Below are 17,288 nucleotides of genomic sequence, written 5' to 3'. Positions count from 1 at the left end.
TGGGCCTACCTACTAACTGCCGGTCTCACTCCCACCTGATCCTACTCACTCACCCGAGGTGGGAGGTCATCCAACCAGTTACAGGATGACGTGTGCCGAGCACGAGGAACACCCAGTGATTGTTGTAGGTTTTCATTTGTAGCTCCCCAATTTCCTCAAGATGCACAGTGATTTAGAATGCTAAAAGATCAGTAAAAATCAGGAGCTCGCTATTTGGCCCCTAAATCAATACAAATGTGCAAGATAAGCATTTTAAAGGGAAAATTGAAATTTTGGGTTCAGAATTCCCACTGAAAAAAGCAAGGCTCTTCCATTAGAAATGTTGAATGTATGAGCTGCAAGTGCCCAATTCTTGCCATTTTGAGCACTCAGGTTCGCATCATGACTGCTGCCCATGTGGGGGCCCAACATAAAGAAAAGTCTCCTACGTGATAAATGGGAGATTATTTTTCCAACCATAGGCTTATAGCAAAGTGTTTACTGAAGAAAATGAGGTATAATTTGTAAGTAGCGTACATAGTTTCTAGATATCGTATCATACCCAAGGTATTCGGTAAGAAGTATAAAGTCTTAGCATAGCAGGAAGCAGAGAAAGGAATGCAGAATAAGCAATTAGGCAAACGTTAGGTGAGTGACTTGGGAGATGGGTATGGAATGAGTGTTGGAATTGTCAGGGGGTGTGATCAGTTGGCGAGAATACAAGAGAGAGTAAGGTCTGCGGATTGTGAAAGAGGAGCAAAGTGGAGAACGATTATTGGACGATGGTGTGTGATTGAATCAATGTCTGACAGGGAGGTCAGACAAGTGCATTTGAGAGGACAAGTATAGCAATAATCTTCATCTATTTGTAAGGCAAGTAATATCCTTTTCTTAACCAATCCATATCGGTTCAGTCATGGAGAGTATAAAACCCATATCTAACCTAAGTTAATTTCTATCGCCATTCTTTATCACATTTAGGCCAAGCGAGTGATAACCATCTGAAAGATGAATGAGGAATAGCTACGTCACCCAATACAATCTAGAGGTTCTTGGTTCGATCCCAAACGCAGCATGGGAGTTGCGTTACGATATAATTATTTTTGAAAACCTCGTAGGAATTTTAAATTTCTTGCTGAAACCATGCATGGATTTTACATTAGAATGTTTTATTTTTCCTCTGAAAGTTTCAGCAGTAAGTTTGCAATTCTTGCCACGAGAATATATATAATATATAATATGCAGCTCAGGCAATGTGCAGATGCCATTTTGAAACCTCACGTCCTGGTATTGCCTACATGGGGCCCTTCTTGATACATGGAAATAGTTTTTTTTGCTTTCAACCATAGATAGTCTGTAATGTCTATCGGAAAAAAAATGAGCTAAAAACTTAGCAGTTATAGTTACTGAGATATAAATTTTTATTTAAATCCTTTCATAATTGTAAAACATCCCACTGAAAATAAGCTTGATGTTGATGCTTATTGTGTAAAACGAGCCTCGGCATTTAACCCTTAAACACTGAGATGTGATATATATATATATATATATATATATATATATATATATATATATATATAGTACATATATAATCACATTTGGTTTACTTTCCCTCTTGGAACATACCGACCTCAGTAATGTTCGGATATACGTGTTTTGATGGCTACATGAACTGTGAGCATCCTATTAGTAATTCGTAGGGGAAGGATTTTTATGCACTAAAAAGGTCAAAATATGCACTACCTATTTTAAAAGGTGTCCTAAAAATTTTGTATTACGATGTGTACAGGGTGGTCAAAAAGTGCAGAACCGGCCGAATAAAACTGAAATACATGCGGTTATTGAAATTTTATATGTGTACATGTAGTTTGGGAATGGGAGAAAACCTACCGAACCGCTTTTGAAATACGGTCGCCATCTTGGATCGAGATCACTTTTTTTAAATGGGAGCCTAGGCATGTGGCACATGAAAATACACTGGAAAAAGCTCGCAAACACGAAGGTAGCATTCATTTTTGCAAAACTTTATTCATGTTCATGCTACAGGGTGTTAAAGAAGTGTTTTCAACAGTTTCTCTCATTGTTGCAGGATGTTAGAGGATATGCTCAATGTGTCCACCATTGTTGGCCAGTGTCATATTGAGTCAATTCATCCATTCCTGATGGACTTTCGATAAGATGTCGGGTGTGATGCTTGCACATCACTCGACAATTCTGTCTTTCAAATGTTCCATATCACGATTTTTTACAAAATAGACCAGTGATTTCACGTGGCCATGTCTGGTGATCGTGGTGGCCATTCCACGGGTCCCCTGCGACCTAACCACCGATTGGGAAACTGGATGTTCAGATAGTCCCTAACATTGTGACCAAAATGCGGGGGATCACCGTCATCTTGAAAGAACTCGGGGAAACTGCCATCCTCGATCATGATAGATGGAAACACTTGTGTATCCAGTAAGTTAAAATAATCCTCGGCATTGAGGGTACCTTCAATGAAGAAAGGTCCTACCACAGGGGTTTTCCATGTGCCACAGCATACAATCACTTTTGAACGGACGACTGTCCCAGATGTATCCACCCAATGAGGATTCGATTCAGACCAGTATATCATGTTTTGTCTGTTCACCTCCCCATCGAGATAAAAGTTTGCTTCATCACTGAACAACACCTTGTGAGGGAAAGTAGGGTCTTATAATACCTTATGCAACATTTCTTCTGCAAATTCAACCCTGCAGCAGGATCATCCTCACTCAGGTGTTGAAGCAACTGGATCTTGTATGGATGCCATTTGTGCCTTTTCAGAACCCTCATAATTGAAGCACGACTCTCACCATTAACAGCAGCATGACTACGGGTACTACGGTGCGGACTCAACGTAACTGCTGCCAACACAGCTGTTGATGTCGCTTCATCTGTGGCTACCTTAGGCCTACCCGATTTGGGCCTGTTTGCAACATCCAGTCTCTCTGAACTTAGCGATAAGTTTCCGCACATTACTGTCAACAATGGGAGCTCATTCTAGATGGCGCCGATTGAACTCATCGGCAATGACTTTCGAGCTTCTTTCCCAACACATCAGGATTATTTCCACGCGTTCTGCTTGTGTAAGCTCCATTTCTTAGTGCACCTGCAACAATGAGAGAAACCATTGGAAACACTTCTTTAACACCCTGTAGCATGAACATGAATAAAGTTTTGCAAAAATGAATGTTACCATCGTGTTTGAGCTTTTTCCAGTGTAATTTCATGTGTTGCATGCCTAGGTTCTTATTTAGTAAAAGTGATCTCTATCCAAGATGGCGACCATATTTCAAAAGTGGTTCAGTAGGTTTTCCCCAAACTACATGTACACACATAAAATTCAATAACCGCATTCATTTCGGTTTAATTTGGTCTGTTCCACACTTTTGGACCACCCTGTATATGCTTTATGATTGCACAAATGCACCCTCCCCCCAGTTCCTGGGGAGGGTATGCCACTAACCACGTAATTCCAGGATTTGAAACAATTCCCACCTATAGACCAATATTTCCAGCATTTTGGCTAATATAATTGCTCATTATGGATAGTGAACAAACTGTGCATTTATGACAGGTATATTTTTATGGATAAAAAGACTGTTTGCCAAGCAGAAAACTACGACTAGACTAAAGTGCAAGCTATCTTGACAGTGACGTCAGCTGGGACCGCACTACAGGTTGATGCGAAACCATTGTATCACTCCACGCAAAGCATGAAAGATTCTCTCCGTCACAGTTTTGTCTCAGATTCCGCAGAGAAAACACACAGGAGGAACGGAACGTTTTTGTGTACAGCTGATCGAGGGTTGGGTCGGGTGGGAGGTAGTAAACTGCTCGACTTCTGACACCCTTTCAATGTTGCCGAACTTCCATGGATGAAAGGTCATTGAGTTCGAGTGCGTCTGTTGTGTATGTTGTTTGTACCGAAATGAAGGTCAAAACCATACATAGCGAGAGCCGAGAGGTGATTTCCAATGTTGTTAATTTTTTTGACAACGAAGCAAGAGAAGGATGTTACACGTTTCCGGTCAATCAAGCTACAAAGCGTGCGGCGGCTGCAGTTCAAATGTCGGACACTTTCATTAAGAAAATTAGAAAGGAAGGAAATTCAGGGGGGAAATTTACGACACGAGGTAATCACAGGTCTGCCGAAAAGAGTAGAATTATTGTAGACGACTTTGACAAGTGTTTGATTAGAAGAACTATTGGTAATTTTTATACGGTTGAACATGAAGTGCTTTCGAAATTAAAGAAAAAAAATAATTTTCGGGGTAGTCGTGAAACTCTTCGCAACATTATTTGCAATGACTTAGGATTATATAGTATTATATATTATATAGTATTATGTATATATATATATATATATATATATATATATATATATATATATATTAGTTATATCAGCTAATCAAACCCAACAAAAAGCCCCCGCAATATCGGGTCGACACTCTTGCAGCAGAAAACGGCCACACCGTACTTCGTATTCCACCTTATCATTGCGATCTAAACCCTATTGAGTATGTTTGGGGTATCATAAAGGGTCGTATTGCATCACAAAATGTGGATCATAATTTGGGCAGAGTACTGCAAGTTGCAAGAGAAGAATTTCAGAACTTTCCCAAACAAGACTGGAATCACAACCATGACAATAGTTATAGTATAACTATATATAATAGTATAGTGTCATTAATTATTTAAATCTGGAATCGTCACGAACGCTATCCATACTTCTTCAACCACTGACCGTGCCACCCTGAACGTCGCGTTTTGCGGCAGGTCCACCAGAATTTCATCTGTCAGAGAACAGCTGTGAGGCATCGTGGCAACAGCGTGCCATTTGAGAGCAAAGAAAAAGAAAAATTTCCCCCATATTCTCGTCTGCTGCCGTTCACCGCGACAGAAACAGGTGGGGGTGGATTTTAGTTTGCATATTTTCCGGGTGTTTTCTCTTCTTTGCTGAGCAGTATATATAATTTTAACTTTGAATTGTAACAAAATAATCGTGCCGAATACTCTACATTTCAACAAGTTTTTAAGTATCTTAATATTTTTAACACATTTATATGCTCTGTATACGCTGTAACGTGTTTTCATTAAGGAACTATATTTTTGTGCTCAAGCCTCGTGAACTTTCCGTTCAAAGGCGCGTTGCCATCTCGTATTCATTATCCGATTCCGTTCATTTTCTTGTATTTATACATCGTGCTCGTTTTAATTGCTCTTTATTTTACATGATTCCATTCTAAAAGAAACCTCGCATTGCGACATGTTGGACTTCCTTCCCTTGCATTTCAAACTATTGAAATTCTTTCCCTTGTTTGTCTTTTTTCTTAGTGCAGACAGTGAAAGTATCAACGATGGAAGTTTGCAATGCTGTTACTACGTCACTGTCAAGATAGGTTGCACCAGAGTTTAGTTATGGGGGCTTATTTTAGGTTTATGCCCCAAATAAGAGAATCATCATGCACTAGTTTTTGACAGCTAAATAGGGACAATACCCTCCATTACATGCAACATTTGCAAAGTAAATGTATAAATTTACACAGATACCTACAATAACTGGTCAAAAATTATGGCTGAACTACACTTTACAAAGCCCTGAAACCACCAATAACCAAAATCCTACTGCTACAATATAACATTGCAAGTTCCCTAAAGAATATGAATAGTTCGATCATCTGCTTAATTACTTGTAATTTATGTGACAAACTGATTGCAATGGATTTTGCCTTTGAGAAACAAACTGTGTATTTAAACATGACATATGAATTATATGTTTTATTCATAAAAATAATAACAAAATGCTTTAATAATAATTAATATGCTTTATTACTGATACACTTAAACACCGATATTAGCTAAACCGCATAGACTACTAATTAACCTGTTCCATTTCTAATAATAATAATGATGATATTCAATAAATATGATATTCTTCGCCTGAATGAATTAATGTGCTTACAAAGAGAGTTATATATATATATATATATATATATATATATATATATATATATATATATATATACAGGGTGATTGGTAATTCGACCTATTCCTGGAAAGGGATAATACTAGAGCACATTTGCAACAAATTTGACCCTATGCACCGGGTGTCGGAAATCAATGGATTTCGAGTTATTGCAGTTTGTAGATTTTCGTGACATATTCAGACTTGTGACCAAAAAAAGCTACTAATTGTGAAAAAACGACTACACCCTGGGCACTTAATCGACATGTTGCTAACAGCTGACGAATGAGTGACTACTGGGAAAAAAAAATCATGCCCAAAATTTCCATACCCACAGAAAGAAACAGTCATTGGAGCACACATGAAGAAATTTGGAAATTATCGTTTAAATCGAAGAGGAATACAAAAAAAAAACAAAAACGGTAACACACTTAGCATAAAAATTACGGAAAAAACTTCCTCGTTTCAAAAGCTCTCCCAAAAAGATACAAATGTTGTCAACTGGCACACTGGTTGGGGAAAAAAATCTGCACTGCCTTTGGGATCTGTGGCTAGCTTGCAGTGGTGCATCAAAATGTTCCATTATTTTCACAGAAATGATATGATTTTTTTAAATATGTGCTTATTTAGTACTTTTTACAATAAGATGTTTCTGAATTTGAAGCGACCCAATCACACCAACTGGGCGTTGCAAGTGCTACGTAGATAGGTCAATATTCTGACTTGAACACCGCGGAAAAATCTTGCTAAAGGTGCCGTGAAACGAAAAAGTTTGGGAATCCCAGGTCTAGACTTTAGAAATTTCTTCCTGAGTGGAGCTTCTTTAACTGTAACTTGTCAAGCCCTGTTGCAGCCTCTCGTTTGACAGAAATCTGTGACTTTGACGTCATCATCCACATTCCTTTCACATCTGCGTCAAATGTCAGTAGATCCTAAGTTTTGGGAACTAAGGGGAGTCTTATTGCATCTGCTGGGGGTGGAATGTATGGTAGGTAGGAACTATGATTGAAGTGAATATTATTCATTTTTACTTGTACGTTATAAATAATTGTGTCATCAAAAATAGTATGGAGTGTGCATTAAGGGATGGTGTCACTACCAGTCAATTAACACTTCAAGAGATATTTTAGAAGATATACAAATACTAGTTTTTTATATGTATATCTATATCTCACATGCTATGAAATGCATTTCAAATAATTCACAATTAGATGTAATATACTTTGATCTGGCCAAAGCCTTTGATACTGTTAGTCATTGTCTTCTGATTCACAAATTATGCAATAGATTCAACATTCATGGCAAATTTCTCACCCTTCTCACAGACTACCTTAGCGATCGCCAACAACGTGTTGTTCTTCCTGGAACTGTTTCTAACTTTCTTCCTGTCCTCTCTGGAGTTCCACAGGGTAGTGTTCTAGGACCTCTCTTGTTCATATTATTCGTCGATGACCTTGCCGACCATCTCACAGCTCCCTCTAGAAATTACCTTCTTTTCGCAGATGACTGTAAAATTTTCAGGGAAATCTCCGCTTCCGACGATACTCATCTTCTTCAGAATGACATAGCAACATTTACTTCCTGGTGCCTGACATGGGACCTTAGATTAGATCCTGACAAGTGTACTTCTCTCGCTATCTCTCTCTATCTGTTAAAGTCATCTTACTCCATCGCTGGCAATAACATCAAAGCAGTATCCTCTCACAAAGACCTAGGCATTGTTTTCGACCAAAAGCTCACATTTGAGGAACATATTTTATGCACCACAAAAAAGGCCATGCGTCTCTTAGGTTCACTCTACCTTTTCACTGAAATTAGTGACATCTCAGCCCTCACCTTGTACTTCAAATCATTCATTTCTCCAATAATAGAATACTGCTCTCCCATATGGTCCATGGCGTGTCCCACTGAGCTCTCTAGAATCGATCCAGTCTTTCACTTCTTCCTAGCTATAGTCCGTTACAGGGTTCCCTCATTAGGCAATTTTTCATCTCCGCATCTCTTGTCTTCTATTAACTTACAAACTCCTTATCAGCGACGTTTGCAAAATGATTTCAGTCATTTATACAAAATTGTCAATGGCAAAATCCGCTGCAACACACTTCTTGAGGAATTCCACTTTCCAGTACCTATGCGCACAACACGCAACACAAGATTATTTTAATCAAAAAACCTAGACTAGAAATTCATAAAAGATCTCTCTTTTACAGATTTGCAACACAATACAATGATCTCTCCTCAAGTATTGATATATTTTCCTCCGAGTTTGCCTTTCGGTCTTCTATCAGAAGAAATACTTGTAATTAATATCACATAGTGCCATCTCTTACTTATTTTTTTTTGTTCATTTGCTATTCACTTTTATGTTGTTTTGTTACCCTTAATTATTTCTTATTTATTTTTATTTATTTATTTTTTTTATTTTTATGCTTATTATAATTATTGCTTTCTCATTGTTGACAATTTCAGTGTAAAATAGCCACCTGTGCTGTATCTGAAATTTTCTCAAATAAATAAATAAATAAATTTTATATTTTACATTAACTTAACACATTGAATCCCATGCTCGTGCATAGCATCCTAAATATGGCGAGTGTCCCATACATGTGCATAGTACAGGCAATATCACATGAATGAATGTTTGGAGTTATGAAGAGCCCCCCCCCCCCCCTAGAAACCTCCTATGGGTGCCCATGCAATTGACCAATGTGTTACTTGAAATATGGAAAGAAATGGAACACTTATTTATTTACTTGCACACCGCCTGTGTCTGATACTAAGGGTTAGTGCCGGCGATTAGGAGGGGCAGTTGCCCCCCACTTTTTGCCACTTTGTCCTTGTTCTATGCTATACCTTATGTACCAAAGAAAAGTAAGTTGCTCTTGCTCCCCCTAGTTTTTGCACCTTGCTGCCCTAGTTTTGGAACCCAATCGCCACCACTGTTTAGTATTAGAAATAGGGACTTTTTCATTATATGAAAAACAAGGACTATGTTGAACATCTCTAGCACATGCAAGAATACACACCTAATTGTTTCTTTCTTTATCGTGTAGGCAAATAAATTGCCTTTATTTTGATGTATAACACATGTATAGTAAGACCAAAAAATAAATTGTTTCAAATTGTTGAAAATCACATAAAATGAGTTATTGCTAGAGGCACATATTTTTGGTAAATAAAAAAAGCAAAATATCGGTACAAAAATAGTCAATTTCGGGTTCAAAAGCGGTAAATAAAATGTAATTTCGCTGTTATAGCGGTGAAAAAGCATAATTTAAAATGATATTTTGGTTTCAAAAAATGTGAATGTAATCCCAAATTTGATTTAAAAACTGCACTATTACACAAAACAAACATATGGCATGGGGAGAAGCAGATCCCGAAAAATTAAGAAAACTAAGAATTCATTGCTTCTATGTTATACTGAAAAAATGAGCATTCTTCCTGAACTGTTTCCATAATGTCTCTAAGGGAAAGATGAATGTCCGGGTGCAGTTGTTCATTTTTTCGAATTTCAGTTGGTCTGTTGTCAAACGTATTTAATGCAACAGACGATCACGGATGATTGAAACAATTTTCAAGATTTTCACACATTACAATATTCACAAATCCACTTTGGCACCACGTAGTTCTTTCCGTAGTAAATAATGCCAACACTAAAGTTTTTGAAGCAAACAAATAAAAATTCACCCACCTGAAAAACCATAACCTTCCACCTCGCAAAGCGCTTGAAAAAAGTGTGACCGCGGCCAGCGAGTTTTACCAACTCTATTTGGCGGATCTGTCCATGGACAGGAGATTTTTCAGCCCCCTAGTGGCATTGCAGGCTACAGAATGGCCAGGGTGATGCTACACAGATGTTTTGTCAACATGCCGCGAGAGGGTGTTGATGGCCCCATATCGGAAAAGGACGAAGCTTAGAGGCTTGCAGGTTGATATTCTGTTGAGGCAACTCGGAAGAAATAACAAGAAACCAAAAGTTAAAGAATTAATTTGTAACAGTTACGCTGTGTGCCACCACTGCTGGCCTTGCTGTACCGGAGTGCACGCGCATGATACATATATGTTGATGTTCACTGGATTCATGTGCATAGAACACAGAGATCGAACTAGTGAACGCTTAGGGATCAGATGATAGAGCAAGGTGTGTTTATGTTCCCCATACAATCTCCTTAACAAGCCCTCGGCTGAGAGTGGAAGGAATCAAGGGATGATGATGATGTATACCCAACGGCAAAAGAAATGGTAGGCAAATTGTCCATCACCATTTTCATTCAGTCCGTTTTCCACAATGACATGATCATGAATTTAAGTAAAAACGAAATTAGGCAGAGGACAACATCTGCTTTACATCAACAGAAATTGATTCCTTAAAACAACACAGGGTGTGGAATAAAGAGTAATGAAAATAGTGATGGATAATTTGCCACTGTTATCTTTGCTGTTGACTGTACATCTTACTTCTCAGCCAAGCGGATGTAAGCAGACGTCAGGCGACAGCTCAAGGTGTCCTGGATTCAGCAGCCCACAGTTTCTTTGCAAGCGTTCAGTGGTGCGAACAATTGAGGGGTATCTCGTGAACAATCGATGCAGAGCTCGTGACCTTAAGCGACATTGCCGCTTGTGACTTTGTTGAAAGTGGGCTCGTGCCGTGAAAATGTGTTTGTTAGTTTGTCTAGCATGTGGCAGCAGAGAATTTTTTATTAAAATTGGAGAACCACCTCGTTGGTATGTCACTCTACAAAAACTGCTAATTATTTTATAATTACTAATTTTCAAAAGTTTTATATTTTCACTGTTAAGCCAATGTTCTGTCAAGCATATTACATCTGGTTCCGGGTCGATCGTGTTGATCAATACTTCGAGTTGTGCTATTTTGGGAGTTAGGTTTTGTATGTTGTGCATTAGGATGGTAAAAATATCACTCTGGTGTTGCCATACGCTGCCTACTCACCGGATCTGGTTCTGTGTGATAATTTTCTATTTCCTAAACTGAACTCTGCACTGAAAGGTTCCTACTTTGTTGATGTACCAACAATCAAGAAGGCTACAACATGGATTTTAAACAGCATTACACAAAACTAATTCCAGCAATTCTTCCATGCACTGGTAGGCATTGTGCTACGATGTGTGGATGCAGGAGGGTCCTACTTTGAATGATCCAAGGTAAGTAACTTTCAATTAAGACTCGTTTATTTTTCACAGCACTAGTCCCAATTTCAAATTGCCGCACTGTGTAAATATATATTAGGGTGGTCCAAAATTATTTTTTTTTTAAATTTATTTTTGCATAGTTGCTAATTTTGTTCCTTTCTCATGAATATATTTTACTGCAAAAATTCAGCAAAATTGGAAAAAATTTAGAGGTCGCTCATGCGACATGAAGTTTTGCCATAAGGATGTATATGTAACACATGTGGGATTATTCACAACATTCAATAATTAATAAAGAAATTGTACTATTTGCACTATGAAATGAATTTTTATCAAAAATACAATTATTTATTTAAGAATTGCAATATATTACAAAAATAAATTAGATAAATTTAAATATTCAGTCAGTTTTTCATTTCAAAGTCAACTTCTATAAAATACAAATCCAAGTATCTCAAACATGACTTCCATGGTGCCTGACAGCCTGAATCGGGCTCTCCATTTCACTTACTATTGACTCATTAAAGTTGGAGATAAGAGCAACTAAATGTTCAACAACCTTCAGTGACAACATTGCTTTGACTTCTTAGAATTTGTGCAAGTCAGTCCAGCTCTTCGGTTCATATTGGAACCTGAAATCAACATTACCTGGAAGCAAACATAAGATCCAAAGGGAGACTGAATTAAGCAAATCAAACAGACTTCTTATTTCTAAGCTTTGGGAGTCTATCTTGAACTCCAGTTTTCATTACAAGCCTTTAGACAATTAAGACAAGTTATCGTTTCTTGATTTTCCTTGGAAGATACCTTCTCTCTAACCAGCTCAGCTCGAAGATACCGCAAATGGGCCTCCAACTTGTTCCTTGCGTGCTTTTTTCATTGACACTCTACGATGATGACAAACGGTTGCGAGTGCCTTGCTTGGCAAAAGCGCAAACACCAACTCAGTACACTTTGTTACGTTCCTAGTAACTTTCCTCACCCTTTACTCCTATAGCCGGGAGCATTGAGGCTCTAAGGGTCTACACTGAAACCTATCTTCAGGGTAGGTGCAGAACAAATCCAACCAAAGTCGTGAAGTTTTAATGAAAAGTTTATTTACTGCTTGAGTAATTACAGCCAGTGGTTAGGTAACTCGTAACTGGAACTTGGAGATCAATTGTTAATAGATAATTTCGAACTTACTAGAAAGGTCAAACTACGGTGGCCCAAACCTAGGTTTTACAGAAGAGCAGCATACACCTATTCACTTCTTCCTAGACTTGGAGTTATCACCCGAGATGGCCAATTTAGGCTTTTAAAGGAGAGCGGCGTGCAGAACAAATCCAACCAAAGTCGTGAAGTTTTAATGAAAAGTTTATTTACTGCTTGAGTAATTACAGCCAGTGGTTAGGTAACTCGTAACTGGAACTTTGAGATCAATTGTTAATAGATAATTTCGAACTTACTAGAAAGGTCAAACTAGGGTGTCCCAAACCTAGGTTTTACAGAAGAGCAGCATACACCTATTCACTTCTTCCTAGACTTGGAGTTATCACCCGAGATGGCCAATTTAGGCTTTTACAGGAGAGTGGCTTGCACCTATTCACTTCTTCCTAAATTGGAACTTATATCCCATTCGGCTAACCTAGATTTTACAGAAGAGCGGCATACACCTATTCACTTCTTCCTAGATTAGACCTTTCCTATTTGGCCAGTCTAGGTTTTACAGAAGAGCGGCTTGCACCTATTCACTTCTTCCTAGACTGACACCAGAACCAAGGTTATTAGAAGTATAGGTTGGGCCAATCCGTTGTTTACTCGTGATGACGAAACGACGGTAAGAGGTGAATTTATCCATGAAATGAATTCCAAATTTATGCGCTAGTGTTGAACTATGCAGGTAGGAAACCATGCCAGAAACTGAACACACGAAATCGAGTACACAAATGAGCATTCCACCCATTTACATTTTGTGGCTTCAGACAAATTGAAAATAAATATAGATAGTTACTTATTGTTATGCGGGACAGAATATTATTGATCGGAACGGGAATTTTTTTAAAATCCCGACATTCGGGACGGGAAATATTCGAAATTTCTCGACTAGTCGGGAAATCTCAAATTCTCATTTTCACCTTAAGTGATTTTCTTTGCATTTCTGGAATGAAAACTAACAATTTCCGATAAGTTCCAGACACTTGTAATGCAGAAAACGTCAAGAATTAATACCGTTTTAAAATAACCATTCGGTATTTCCCGACTGCTCGGGATCCAGAAAAGTAGGGAAGTCATTTGCTGTAATCGGGATAGGGACGGAATTTTTCTTTCCGATCCCGGTCCCGACTTTTTGAGATACCGCACACCATTTGTTGTTATTATTTATTTTAGTTCAGCACAAGATACATCTTCCAAGTACGTTGAACATAATATATATGTTATATACGTTTTTCAAAAGGATTCTTCGGTCACCGAGCTATGGATTCGTGTGCGAACGCTAACGTGAATCATGCTAATGGTAGAATCTGCAGTGCGCATTTCTGCCCAGAAGATTATGTACGTAATCGGAAAAGTCAACTTTTAGGTTTACATCGAAGAAAGATCCTTAAGCAAGATGCCTTCGACTCCTTATTATGAGCAGGAATGTAGGGAGTATAATCCTGGTAAATACTTCGCCTACCATTTCTTTGCCATTGGTGTACAATTCTCTCTCGCTTTTTCCCTACATATTCACATAAGGCAATAAAAATACAAACTGCTAACTTTTCATTCCATTTTGGTTATTTATTAAACGGTACGTGTTTGTATTTATATTTGATAAATTTCCTTGCTCTTCCGGCCATTTAAGTCAATTGAGATGATGAAGAAGTGATAAAATAGATGAATGACCAATCACAGTTCCCCTTACTTACAAGAGCGACCACAAGAAAAAGAACCTTCCTCCTCTTCCGTTCAACTCGGACTATAAGTGAGCATGCTCCACTCTCCCCCTCCCCTCCACACTGGAGTACGGTGCACAGGAGTCGCGAGTCTGCGCAGGTTTCTTTGCTTGTGGTTCCACTATAATAGTAATATAAAATTGTACACTCACCTCACTTAGTTCTCCGGCAGTTTGTTTCGTTCTACATCATAAGGTGCTTTGCAAAATGATAAGAACGGTATGGATTTGAACATATCGTGGGAACGAAAAGGAAACAGGAAACAAAAGTGATGCAAACTGACAGAGAGAGGAAAGCATGTTATGAGAAACGTGGTACTGTTCAGGGCGACGTGTATGTTTTAACAGCAGGCAAGGTCGAAGTCAAAAGAGCGTTGCAAAATGATAAGAACGGAGTGCGGTTACCCCAGTAGATGTCGTTGTCAGTGTCTACAGAGGGCGCTGTTGCAGCTAGCGTGCAGATCGCGAGGTATTCATGCCCTGTTGAGGAGTACGACAGCATTGATGAAGGTGCAGAATGGGCCGTCGAGCAGGATTGTCGGAACGTGAAAAGAGGCAGATATTGACATATAAGGAAGAGGGAGTGTCTTCGAATGAGATTGCACGCCGAATTCGTCGCAGCGCCTGTGTGGTGAACAATTTCCTAAAACTTGAAGACAGGTATGGAATGAAGATAGTACCGGGAAGGCCGCAGAAATTGACGCCCCGACAGTAACGTGACGTCCTGAGGAAGCTGGCTGCTGGTGAAACATCCCTCAGACAGTTGGCTCGTGTTCCTCATATTCATGTGCATCAATCAACGCTATCACGGGCTGTGAAACGCAGCAATCGTCTCCGATATCGCAAGGCTAAACGACAGCCACGACTCACAGCACAACAACGTGTGTCCTGGGCCACGATGCACATGGCGTGGAAGGAGGAATGGCGGTGGGTAATTTTCAGTGATGAAAAGAAATTCAATTTGGATGGTCCCAATGACTGGAGATACTATTGGCATGATCTCCGCAAAGATGAAAAGATCTTCTCCAAGAGATAACAAGGAGGACAGTCTGTAATGGTGTGGGGTGGGTTTGGTTATCATGGGAAAACGAATCTCGCCTTTCCCACAGGCCGTATGAATGCGCTTGGATACCAAAACGTCCTAACGGACAGTCTATTACCATTTGCCAATAACATTGGTGGCGATCAGTGGCGTTTTCAGCAAGACAACGCCAGTATACGCACTGCTGAGTCCACTATCTTCTGGTTTCTTGACAGGAATGTGCATGTCATTGATTGGCCTGCGATTTCCCCTGACGTTAACCCCATGGAAAACCTGTGGGGTCTTCTGTGCCGTTCAATGTACGCCAATGGAACCCAGTACAACAACGTTCATGACCTGAGGAATGCTATCGTTGCTGCATGGAATGCCCTTGATGCTAATCTATTGAAAACGCTGGTGGACAGCATGTGTAATCGGGTCTTCAAAATGGTGTAATGCCATGGTTCGTGTATTGGTTATTAAAGCAGGTCTAGGATGCCGTTCCTATCATTTTGCAACAGTAAACATGGTCACTTTTAAGGTTCGTTGCTTTGTGCTTTCTCCTTGCCTGCTCATGACTTCTGGTCAACACGTTTTCTCTTTCTGTACATTAGGTGAGCTTTGTAATGTGCTGTGTGCCTGTACCTGTAACTTAGTAAACGTGTCACACTTACTTTTTGATTCGTTCTTATCATTTTGCAACGCACCTTATTTGGAGAAGCAAGATACAATCATATACAATTCAATCTATAGTTGTACGTACACTGTATATAACACACCTGGATGTATAGGGTCAAGGAAAACAAAGAAATGAGCATAATTTTCTCTTCGGTGAAGATGTTGAACCTAAACCAAAAGAAACTCAAATAATGAATTCGACAATGTAAATTGATGAGATTTAGTAAATCATTTGATGAAGTGAACTAATTCTGAGTGGACTAACCGCAAAGTACATAATCTGCTCAGACCCTATTACTTCTTCATGGTATGTGACGTAAAGTTCCCACCCAACCGTTTGACGGCGTTAGTGGTTATCGCATCTCCTTTTCTACAGCCTGTAGTACACATCCTCATCTAGACATTGTTCTTGTTCTGGTGTTTAATATCTGCATACTGCAACACTGTCGTTTTGTCATTTCACGTGACTTCACATTGAAGTGATTGATGCATTCACTTGGCCGGTTACACGTCATCGCACGCAAAAACTTCAACCGTTACCATGGTTTTGGGCCAGGGCTGACCAGAACAGACCCCCTTATGGACCAAACTGCTTCGTATTTATACGCAAAGTTCCAGCCTCGAACACCTGTCTTTAGGTAATTTCTTATTACAATATTCCAAATTACAATGGAAAATATTTGAAAAATACATAGTTTAACAATTAATAATTTACAAAGAAAGTTTACATATTCATTTGAGTTAACAATTATTTCTTTAACGTTGATAAAAACTTACATTTTGGAAATATACAAATTTAAATGTTCCGCCATTATTTAATTACAATGAGGTTAGTTCATCAAACATGGATAATGTTTGATTGGCAAATCTATATTACATCATAATAAGTGCCCGTTGTCTTAAGCGAGCTGTCTTCATTAGATACAGGGTTCCCACACACCTGGAAAACCTGGAAAACCTGGAAATCTCAGGGAATTTGAAAAAAATACAAATCTCAGGGAAAATTTTGTAATTGATTAATGGTTCCCAATGAAGCAAAACTGAGGGATTATAATATGCTCCTGTCTGTGGATAATCCAAGCTGTTGTAGCATTTATCTTTCAGCAAGGAACTCATATCTATTTGTTTGTCTGTTTCTTGTTTTTAAATGTGATTCCAGGGCTGGTGACCAAGTGTATACCCTCATAAATTTTGCACTTTTTAAAATTTAATTAACCAATTTCGATCTTTTACATGACGTAAAATATATTTCAAAATGTGGAAAACGCATAATAAAGATAACCTGATGTCTAAAGTTAACCAATGTTCATCTGATTTCCCTTATTATGGAGTAGTTTTAAGTTTTTTCTTCCTTCTTTTTTTACAAAATAGTAAAAAAATTGAGTGTCCTGTTTAGGGAAATATTTATTTTCTGCCATCGTTTGTGTACAATATTGTTGATTGTGTATTTACTGCATTTAGAACAGAATTTTAAATATTTACTTACTAGTGCCATATATGAATTATGTTTTGTTCATAAATACTTGTTCATATTTTAAGTTTTTGATCAT

Source organism: Lepisma saccharinum, chromosome 1 (assembly GCF_977018435.1).
Source record: "Lepisma saccharinum chromosome 1, izLepSacc3.1, whole genome shotgun sequence".
Lineage (NCBI taxonomy): Eukaryota > Metazoa > Arthropoda > Insecta > Zygentoma > Lepismatidae > Lepisma > Lepisma saccharinum.
This window is presented reverse-complemented; position numbering follows the sequence as displayed.